Source organism: Pteropus medius, unplaced genomic scaffold, assembly GCF_902729225.1.
Source record: "Pteropus medius unplaced genomic scaffold, Ma_sr-lr_union100, whole genome shotgun sequence".
NCBI classification, from domain to species: domain Eukaryota; kingdom Metazoa; phylum Chordata; class Mammalia; order Chiroptera; family Pteropodidae; genus Pteropus; species Pteropus medius.
Genome location: NW_024349803.1, coordinates 5,931,963 through 5,942,504, shown reverse-complemented (window position 1 = coordinate 5,942,504; position 10,542 = coordinate 5,931,963). Strand labels below are relative to the sequence as shown.

The window sequence follows — 10,542 nt, the reverse complement described above, 5'->3', positions numbered from 1 at the left end:
ATACATACAACTTGAGGAGTTTAGAAATGAGTATGCACTCATGAAACCACACTCAAGCCCATAAACTTCTCGCCTCACCTCCAAAAGTTTCTTCCCACTCTCTTTATTTTTATTCAATTAATAATATATTTTTTTCTTGCGCGGTAAGATCAGTTATCATAAGATCTACCCTCTTAGCAAATTTTTAAGCGTACAGTAAAATATTGTCAACTATGTACCCTATGTTAAATAGTAGATCTCCAGAATTTATTTGTCTTCCTTAGCAGAAACATTGGACCCTCTGACTGATGCCTCCCTGTTTCCCTCGCTCCATAGCCCCTGGTAATCATTATTCTATCTGTTCTCTAGTTCTATGAGTCTATTTTAGAGTCTTCATAAAAGTGGGATTATACACTGTTTCTGGTTTATTTCACTTAGACTGATGTCCTCCAGGCCCAGCTGTCTTGTCACAAATGGCAATATTGCCTCTTTTTTAAAGGCCAAATGACATTCCATTGTATGTATATACCACATTTCCTTTATCTATTCATTTTGCTTAAGGAGAGTGGATGCTTCAGTTTGATTCTGAAGGCAGGACAAGATGATGTCCCAGCTCAAAGCAGTCAGGCAAGAAGAGATCCCTCTCACTCAACCATTTTGTTCTATTCAGGCCTTCAGTAGATTGGATGAAGCCCACCCAAAAAGGGAGGACCAATCTGCTTTATTCGGTTTACTAATTCAAATGTTAATCTAATCTAGAAACTCTCTCACAGACACACCTAGAGTGATGTTTGGGCAGATGTCTGGGTGCTCTGTGGCCCAGTCAAGTTGACATAAAATTGACCACTATACTGTGGTTACCACTGAGCATTTTCAAGATGACTTTAGGGACAGAGGGCCAAATTTACCAGCTCTGTGACCTTGGGTAAGTTATTTAACTTCATCGTGCCTCAATTTCCTCATCATAAATCAAAGATGATAACTTTTTCTTTTGTTGGGTTGTTTTAGTATTTGTGAAGTGCTTAGAACCATACATGACAAGCTGTAAGTGCAACATGGGTTAAACACAATTTTAACGTATTTCAATAGTTATGTATATATTTTGATGTGCAGTAGAAAGAAATATAATTGGCATGATTTTCAAGGATATTTTTGCTTAGGAGGAGGCTAAATAAAACACAGCGGATTGATTTCAAGACAAATATTAAGTAAATACTAGTATAGGAGATGTGTGAAAATAGTAAATATTATGACATTGGAAAGTGAATGATTAGGTTTAGGAAATACTGTGGATAAAATAAAATAGATAATATCTATGGTGACCAATCAACCCCAACCTGGTTTTCTGAGACACAGGACATTCAGTCCTAAAAGCAGTAGAATCCCCAGTAAATCAGGATGCTTGGTCTACCTACATGTAACTACAGTTTGATATTTATCCTACAAACATTTATCGAGCACCTACATTGTTCCAGGCACTGGGGGCTTTCAAAGGATCCCTGCCTCTAAGGATCTGGTAGTGGAGTAATGTATAGAGCATTAAGAATTGAGGACTTTTTGGACTTTACAAAATAAACTTCACTGGGAGCCATCAAAGTAATGTCAATTGGTAAACAACCAAGTAACACGAAGGGAACACCCTTGGGGTATGACCAAAACACTGCAAACCACAGAAATGTCAGCCATGACTGCAGTCCAAAAGTGACTGCAGGAGCCAATAAGCAAAAGGATTTTACCCCGTAAGTACCATGTAAGCTGAATGCCTCAGAGAGATGATGCTCAAGCCCAACTCAAGAGTATCACAAACAGGTATGCTGATAGCCAAAGACTCTGACCTTCTCCCCGCTGTTTCTGCTGGTGTGGGGCCCACGTGAGACCATCCGTATCGCCAGTCAATAGAGCTCACTTTGGAGACACTCAGGACTTCATTCCTTTGCTCTGTCATGTAAGACTATGTACCTACCTCCTCCCCTTTCTGTGTGTTTCATGTTAACCTGCATGGATACCTGATTGATTTATCCGAGAAGGTTCTACTCAATAAACCTGGCATTGTGGAAAGACACAAAGGCGTCCAAGGGTGTTCCTTCGGTAGTCACCTGCCTTGCTTGCAATAGGTGGACTCTTGGTTCTGATTCTGCTACTGATGTGTCTGTGACTTTAAGCAAGGCTCTTCGGCTTCCCTCCATCCGTGTTTCTTAGTCTGCAAAAGAGGTGGTTGGAATAAATGATCTCTAGATCCCTTCCAACACTGGGGTTCTTTGATATGAAGCACACAGTACATCTGTTACTGCTAAAATCTCAACTCCCACTGATGTCCAGGGCGATAAAAGAACAAGGAACAAAGCACGTTGTGATTCTTTTCCTAGCTCTCAATTCCAGCCTGAGGCAAAGGAGAAAAAGAATGAAAGGGAAACTCTCCTTCCTGGGCTCCCAAACAAGGATAACCTGACCCAAAATGACCATCTGAAATTGAGGATTGTTCGAAAAGACCTGGAAAATGTATGTGGTCTGGGAAATAGGCAGAAGAGAGACTTCCCAACAGGTTTAACCATGCAAGATTTCCATCAGCAGCACCTGATCAACTTTTTGGGGTAAAAGTTGTTTATGAAGCCAAGAAACGTAGGTGGTTCCAACTGTGGTTGTGTTTTGAAGTTGAAAAGAACTCTCTGGTGGTAGGGCGAGGATAAATAATTTACTTAATTGATTAAGAGGCTCTTCTTTGGACCCTTGTTTCTTTTCATCAAATGACCTTTTGGAGTTGACAATATTCTAAGTTTCAGGCAAGTTATGTTACATAAGAATGTAACTCACTGACCATCTGTTTTTGTGGGACTAAAATCGTCTTACAGTTATAGCTTGAAAAAGCTAGCTCACACAAGTCGATATTTATACAGTTCGGTTATCTATGATTTCACTTTCTGTGATTTCAGGGACCTGCAGTCAACCATGGTCCCCAAATATTAAGTGGAAATTCCAGAAATAAATAATATTTAAGTTTTAAATTGTGCACTCTTCTGTGATGAAATCTCAAGCTGTCCTGCCCAGGACTCTGGCACGTGAATCGTCCCTTTGTCTATATGCTCCCTGACCACTCCCCTTCCATTATCACTTAGTAGCCATTGGTTATCCGATCAACTGTCAGTGTATCTTAGTGCTTGTGTTAGGTAACCCTTATAGTAGCCTAATGCTAATATGTCACAATGCCTATGTCATCATTCACCTCACTTTATCCTATCACGTAGGCATTGTATCATCTTCTATCAACACAAGAAGGGTGAATAAAATACAATAAGATATTTTAAGAGAGACCACATTCACATAACTTTTTATATTGTTATAATGGTTCTTTATTATTATTATTGTTAATCTCTTACTTTTCCTAATTTGTAAATTAAACTTTATGATAAGTAGGTATGTATAGGAAAAAACAGTATATATAGGGGTTGGTACTATCCTCATTTCAGGCACCCACTGGGGGTATTGGAACTTGTCTCCCATGGGTAATGAGGGGAGAACTACTGTTCTTATTTTTTTTCCAGAATCAATTTAATGCAACAAATATCTATTGAGTGTCAGTTACGAGCTCAGTTCTGTGAAGCCGTGAGGAGGAATGAGAATCTCAGTTGCTAGGAGCCTCAGCTAAGGGAAGCATGACAGGAATCCAATCATCCACATTATATTGATGTTGCCATTTGTGGAAAACCTGATGATTTTTACTTGGAATTGAGATTCGTTTTATGTAAGATATGGTGAACAGGAGAGGCTTTGAGTACTGGAAAGTCTAAGAAGAGTTTCTCGTCTTGGAGAACTCAGTTCTCAGGAGTTCGGTCTTTTTTCATAATAACTTCTTCTAAGACTTGTAATGCCCGTAGACTTTCTCCAGGCAGCATTCTCTCTAATTAAAGCTCCCATGAGTCACTGAAAGTTTTTAGAACCAGAATGTTGAGAGAGAGAGGGTGAGAGATCATAAAAATGACTTTATCTCACTGGGGGTATAGCTCAGGGGCAGAGTATTTGACTGCAGATCAAGAGGTCCCTGGTTCAAGTCCAGGTGCCCCCTCTCTATTCCTCTTGTTGCTTACAAAGAATATGGATTGACTGTTATCTTTTGTTGCTTATGGCTGGTTGAATAATAATGTCCCTTGTGTATATGCCAGACATCAGTCTAAGTTCTTTACATGAATTATTTCCTCCACTTCCTGCCAAAATTTAAAAGCTACCTATTATTAATATTTCCACTTTATAGGAGGAGACTGAGAGGTGGAGATGCTCCGTAAATTGGCTCAAGGTCAAAAAACCACAAGAGCAGGTCTAGGATTTGAAGTCAGAACATACACTCATTGACTTCATGATACTATTCGTACTTTTCTCCTAGTGATAAAAGCTTTGTGACGAAATTCCACTTAGCAATGCTCCCAAGGTGCTAGGACTGTCCTTTGAGTTTTAGGACCTTTTGGCTGCAAGGCCAACCCAAGAACTTGGTGATTGTGCCCACACCTTGCAGTACCCTGGGGCAAGTCAAGGAATAGAGTCTTCATTCACAAAACACTGCTAGGAGTAAACTTGAACTGGCCTGAAGTTTAGGGAAGTGCGTTCTTTTCCTGCTCTAAAGTTTGAGGAATTTCTACCCCGCTTCCTTTTGTTTCCTGCATCCCTGCACACTACTACTTAGGTGCCTTCATTCAGGACTCAGGCATGGGCTAGAGGTCAGACCTTAGTCTAGGCCTAACTCCTGCCCATAGCACAGGCACTGCTATATCTTTAGATCAGCTTGAACAACATACACTGAGCACCTACTCTGTGCCAGAGCTGTGCAAAGCGTGAGCCCAGAGGTGAATAAGACATAGCCCATGGCCTCCGTGCACTCTCGACCAGGAAGTAGGCCTATAAAATAAGAAATCAGTAATTGAAGCTGTACCAACCTGTTCCAGCTTCAGCAATGCAGAGGAGGCAGTGATTGCTTCTGTCTAGAGGAGAGGAAGTTAAAGGAGGCTTTCTGAGAGGAGCTGATGGCAAATCGGGGTTCCAAAGATGAATAATATCTCATTGGATGGAGGGCAGAGTGAAGGTTGGGGTATGGGGAGCGGAGGTTGAGTTCTAGGCAGAGAAAACGGCACAGGCAAAGGCTGGAGCCTGATGGATGCAGTTGGAGGCAGCTAGAGCACAAAATGGGTTATGAGGAGTGTCAGAAGCTGAAGCTGAAGCTGAAGAGGCAGATAGGGATCCAAACGTAAGAACTTTGCAGGTTGTGCTAAGAGACTTGGAATTTTTTGTGAAGGCCTTTAAAGGGGAGTGACCTAGATAGACTTTGTTTCAAAATGGGCTGCTCTGGAAGCAGAACGGGGATGGATGTGAGAGGTGGAGTCCTGGAAGCCATTTAGGAGGGGGCGACTCTGCCAATGTAGAGATAGGGATGGATCTAAGTGACGTCACAGCTAAAATCAACAGTTTTTAAACTCCGGAGATTAATTGAAACTGGGCAAGAAAGAGAGGGTGGGAGAAGCCCAGAGTTGTGTTAAGTGTGTTGACCAAATGATTGAGTACACAGTGGTGTCACCAATTAAGATGGGGAGGAGGCTATCCCGATGATTAGTCAGGCCCAGCTCTCAGCCCTGAGCCTACAGTGGAATGCCAGCCCGTCCATCTCCTAGCTGTGTGACCACTTTGTGCCGCAGTTTCCTTACTGGCAAATCAGTATGTTAATAACGATAATACCTATTTTTTATGGGATTTTTGTAATGATTCAGTAGGAGTTATGGGTAAAATTTTAGTGCTGTGCCTAGCACTTAGCAAGTCTCCAATAAATATAAGCTGTTATTATTACAACAAAGCAAAATAGGAGGAGGTGCAGGCTTGGGCAGGAAGAGGACACGTTTATTTTTGGGTGTACTAGGTTTGAAATCTGAGGTTCCTGTAAGGTCTCTGAGTGGAGAGGCTGGAAGTGAGTGTCTGAGGGCCACAGAGAGCTTGTGAGCTGGGGCTCTCGCTGCAGTTTGCTCCTCAGCTCCAGGGCAGCTGATAGACCTGATCAGAGAGAATTGGTTGTAACGATGATTTCCTTAACTTTGTTCTCAATCATGTATATACACAAGATAAAAAGTCCTCAGACTGCAACTCAGGGAAATAGGAATTAGAGATGTTTAAAGGTGAATTTTTCACTTTAGAACATCCAGTTTTTATTTTATTTTATTTTATTTTTAACTGTAAAATGACACAGTTCATCTTGGATGCAGTCCCCTTTGAAAATCTAATGGAAACATGCACAATATACAATCCATGCACATACACAATGTTTGCCTATAATTTCAGAGTTGTACATGAACCTCTGAACTCCGTTTGTGGATACCCAGATAAGATGCCCTTCATGTCTAGTACTCGTTGGTGGCTCATAATAGTTAAAGCATTCACCGATGTGCCTGGAGGTTTATGGGCAGTTGGTGGTGTGTTTTAAAAGCTTTAGAATTAAACTTGGAATACAGCACTGAGCTTTAGGTGCTGAGAAGAGAATGAACATACAGGCTCTGAGAAAAGCAGTAGGTGGTGTAGCTAGAAGGGAATGGGAGATAAATTTAAATCCAAGAGAAATCTCAGCCTTAAAGGTATTTATGAAGAATAGTGTAACTCATAAAAGTGGAATAAGTATTTATAGGATACTTATTCACATCAGGGGGTATAGCTCAGTGGTAGAGCATTTGACTGCAGATCAAGAGGTCCCTGGTTCAAATCCAGGTGCCCCCTGAATACTGTTTTGCAACTCTTGGCAAGTTCATTAAAGGAGTGCATCCAGAGTGAGGCCAGCAAGGTGACTAGGGCTCAAAATTTAAGGAGAGTCTCACTCTCAGGTTCATGTAAGCACCCTGGCTCATTAATTCTTTCACAGTAGAGCTGTGTATTCACATTAACTCACACTTTCTCCAACATGAACCCAGGCAAACACAGTCACACACCCAGAGACATATATACACACATCCATAGACCAGATACCATCAATCATGTACATACACAAACCAGTATTCACTCCATCCCATAGACATAACAACAGACAAAAATTCACACATATACACACATGTGCTTTCTCACATGTACTTTAAATTCTCCTTTCCTATATATCCAATTTTATTAATCAGACCTTTTCTATTTTCCTTTCTTCAAACTTTTCATCTTCTACTAATTTTAAATTTTCAGAAGAGTTGTACAGATGGTATAGAGAAGCCCCATATGCCCTTCCCACAGCTTCTTCTAATGTTAACATCTCACATAACCATGGCATATTTACCAAAACTATGAAATAAACATCTGTGCAACACTATTAACCAACACATAGACTTCATTCAGATTTCACCCTTTTTTTCACCGATATCTCTTCTCTGTTTTAGGATTCAATCCAGGATACCAGGTTGTATTGAGTCATAATGTCTCCTTAGTTTCTTTTAATCTCTGAGAATTTCTCAGTCTTTCTGTGTGTGTGTGTGTGTGTGTGTGTGTGTGTGTGTGTGTGTGTAACCTTAACACTTTTTTGAACATCCTGGTCAGATATTTTGTAGAATGCCCCTCGCTTTGGGTTTGTCTGGTGTTTTCTCACGATGAGATTGAGGTTATGGATTTTAGGGGAAAATATCACAAAGGTATTGTGCCCTTGTCACATTTTAAGGGATGGAAGAAAAATACTGCAACAATTTAAGAGTCTGCTACATTGTAAAATTTTTAAGGGTTCAGTATCTGAGGCTCCTCAGGATATGCCTTCTAAAATGAGAGACACCATATATCACTTGGTGGGTTTCTTTGGATTTTGATGGCAATGTATTTGGATGTGCTTCTCTGGTATATTAACTAGATAACAATAATCCATAAGATTTTCAGTTTTTTTTTTTGTCCCAGAGCAAGAAAAGGATTTGCACTCAATTCAGGCTGTGGGAAAAGCTATTCCTCCAGGTGCCTATTATGATTTAGTTTTGGAAGTGCAAACAGTAACCTTTTCTTTGTTTACATAGCACATTGAATTTACCTCTCTTTTATGTTGTTACTTGGTGTATTGTAGTGATTTATATGTCCATGTGTTAGGCTAATCTTGGCTATACTGTGGTAACAACTCTGAAATCTCAAGAGCTTACCATGATAAAGGTTATATCTTATTCATGCAAGATCTGATGTGGGTCCGGTGGTCCTTGTCTCTCTTGTAGCTACATCATCTAGTAAAATGTGCCATCCAGGACCATCTTTCCAGGGATAGAGAGAGTTGGGGAGTCACAGCAGTTCATAGCTGCCTTAGCCCAGAAGTGACACACATCACTTCTTCTCACAGTTCTTTGGACAGAATTAGTTATAAGGCCCCAATTTCATTGCAATTGAGGCTCAAAAAGTAAGGAAGCATTTGGATACTGAGTACTAATTTTCTCTGCCATAAACCATCTTATCCACTCCAGTGTGGTCCCTTAGATGATGGCAATTCTTTCTGATTCTTCTTGTTATTACCAGTGACTGACAAGTAGCTTGCCCATAGTAGGGGCTCAGAAAATATTTGGTGAGCAACAGCTGTTGGCTAATTGCATAAATGAATGAATGAATGATACGAGTATATAAACAAAATATATTTTTAAATTATTTGGAAACTGATTTTATTATAAGGCAAGAATTATATTTTTCATGTTTAAAAAATAGCTTATTTATGCTTTTCTAAACAATCTCTTAAAAGATTTGACCCTTTATTGAAGAAGACAACTCTGTCTATGCCCATCAAATAAAACACAGAATAATAATTTTTTTACCAGTTTGTTTAAAAAATAAATGTTTGCTATTTGTTTAAAAAATAAATGTTTGCTACTCTGCCTCTCTTTCTAAAACTGTCCACATGACCTTTACCCATTATAAAATCAAAATATTTTTATTGGATAGACTTTTAAACATATACCAAAGAATATAGGAGGGAATAAAATTTGGTTGGATCTCCACCACTGTCTTTTTTTTTAACTCTTGTTTTTTTTTTTTTTATATATATGCTTGTGTTCGTACATATAAATATATATTTTATGTGAGTATGTGTGTAAATATTTATTTAACAAAAATGTATTAGGCAAATCTTAGGCAACATCTCAGGTCCTCTTGGCCTTGACTTTTTCTGAGGCCCTCAGCCAGCTTTTCTACCCTGATTGCCACTGAGATAACTAAGTGTGTATGGACTCTGTCACCTTCACCCAGGCAGCACCCTGCAGTTCCCTCCCTCCTGCCTATGCCGGATGCCCCTACTGTTGGCATCCTCTTGCTTTTGAGGTGTGAGAGGCCCTGAGACCCAGTTGGTGCCTCCATAGGCAGACTCTGGACATGTCGAGGAGTTCACGTACCAAGAGGAGTCCTTTTACCAGTGAGACACATAGCTGAGGGAGAGCTGACATCTTCTCCTCTCTCCCTCAGGACAGATTGTCTTGGAATTCAGCAGTTCATGCATGCTCTTAAGAGAGAGCTTATAAAATCAAGCAATCAATCGCACTAATTACCAAATGACAGCCAGCTTGGAAATGCAACTTTGCACTCGCTAAACCTTCTTTCTCTGCCTCACTCCCTTTTACTCCTGCTCCCTGGCATAGCACTTTTTGAAAACTAACAGCACATCAGCTTTGGCTCCAAGCATAGGTTTTGGGATATCCAGGTACAGCAGACAGTCTGGATGCTCTGCCGATTTTCTCTTTAGCCTTTACCACAATAGTTTGGTCTGGCATGATTCTAATTGCCAGAGCTTATTCTATATCTGTTTATAGCAAACTGGAAGTGCCGGAGAATTAATGGCCAGTGGGGGCACCTCTCAAACAATGACCAATGGAACTTGCTGTTTAAACACCCCAGATTCCTTATTCCTTCCTGGTATAACTCTGAGCCAGGATGGTTTTACCTTGGCTCCAGGCTTCCAGTGAGATTAAGGTGGTTTCCCTCAGTAGTCATTTTCATGACAATGCAACTTTTATTGGCTGCCTTCCCTATGTCTCACTTCCTCTCTCCTTTACCAGTGTGTCCTATAGTCACCAAATAAGCTACTGACCTTGAATTAGCGTCTGCTTCTGTGGGAACTCAACCTAAGACAGCCTAAGACATAATTTTAAAAATTTATAAACTGAATTTTTTCATTTAATAATATATCCTGTATATAATGTTAAATATTCTAAAACCTTTCTAAAACATATGCATTTTAAATGCTATGTGGCATATATCGTATGGATTATATAAATAATATGCTAGACATTTCTGTTGTTCCCAATGTTCCTATCCAACTTTAATTAACTCAGTGCTAATCAGACCTAGACAGGCTTTGTCTCTGGGGTCAGAACTGCAAATAAATAAACCACAAATGAGTCATTTTTCACATAATAAAAAAGAAATAATCAACATCAACTTAGAGAATTCCCCTGACTTCTATTTGATGTTTTTTTGAAGGTTGCCATATAGAAGGGTTCTTAGAGGAAAATCAAAGGAACCTTATTTGTTTTAAAAGGAAATAAATAGCATCTACAATTTCTTTAAAAAAGGTACCAACTCTATTATCTTTGAAAAGAAATGACAGCTAAAGCTCATTAT

The 10,542-nt window shown here is 39.8% G+C and overlaps 2 non-coding genes across 2 annotated transcripts; both read left to right on the top strand.

The window, feature by feature from the left end:
* Positions 1–3,967: 3,967 nt before the first annotated feature.
* Positions 3,968–4,039, top strand: TRNAC-GCA (transfer RNA cysteine (anticodon GCA)). Its single transcript has one exon. It is a non-coding gene; the product is annotated as a tRNA-Cys (tRNA).
* A 2,606-nt stretch (positions 4,040–6,645) lies between these two features.
* TRNAC-GCA (transfer RNA cysteine (anticodon GCA)) lies at positions 6,646–6,717 on the top strand. Its single transcript has one exon. It is a non-coding gene; the product is annotated as a tRNA-Cys (tRNA).
* Positions 6,718–10,542: the final 3,825 nt, after the last annotated feature.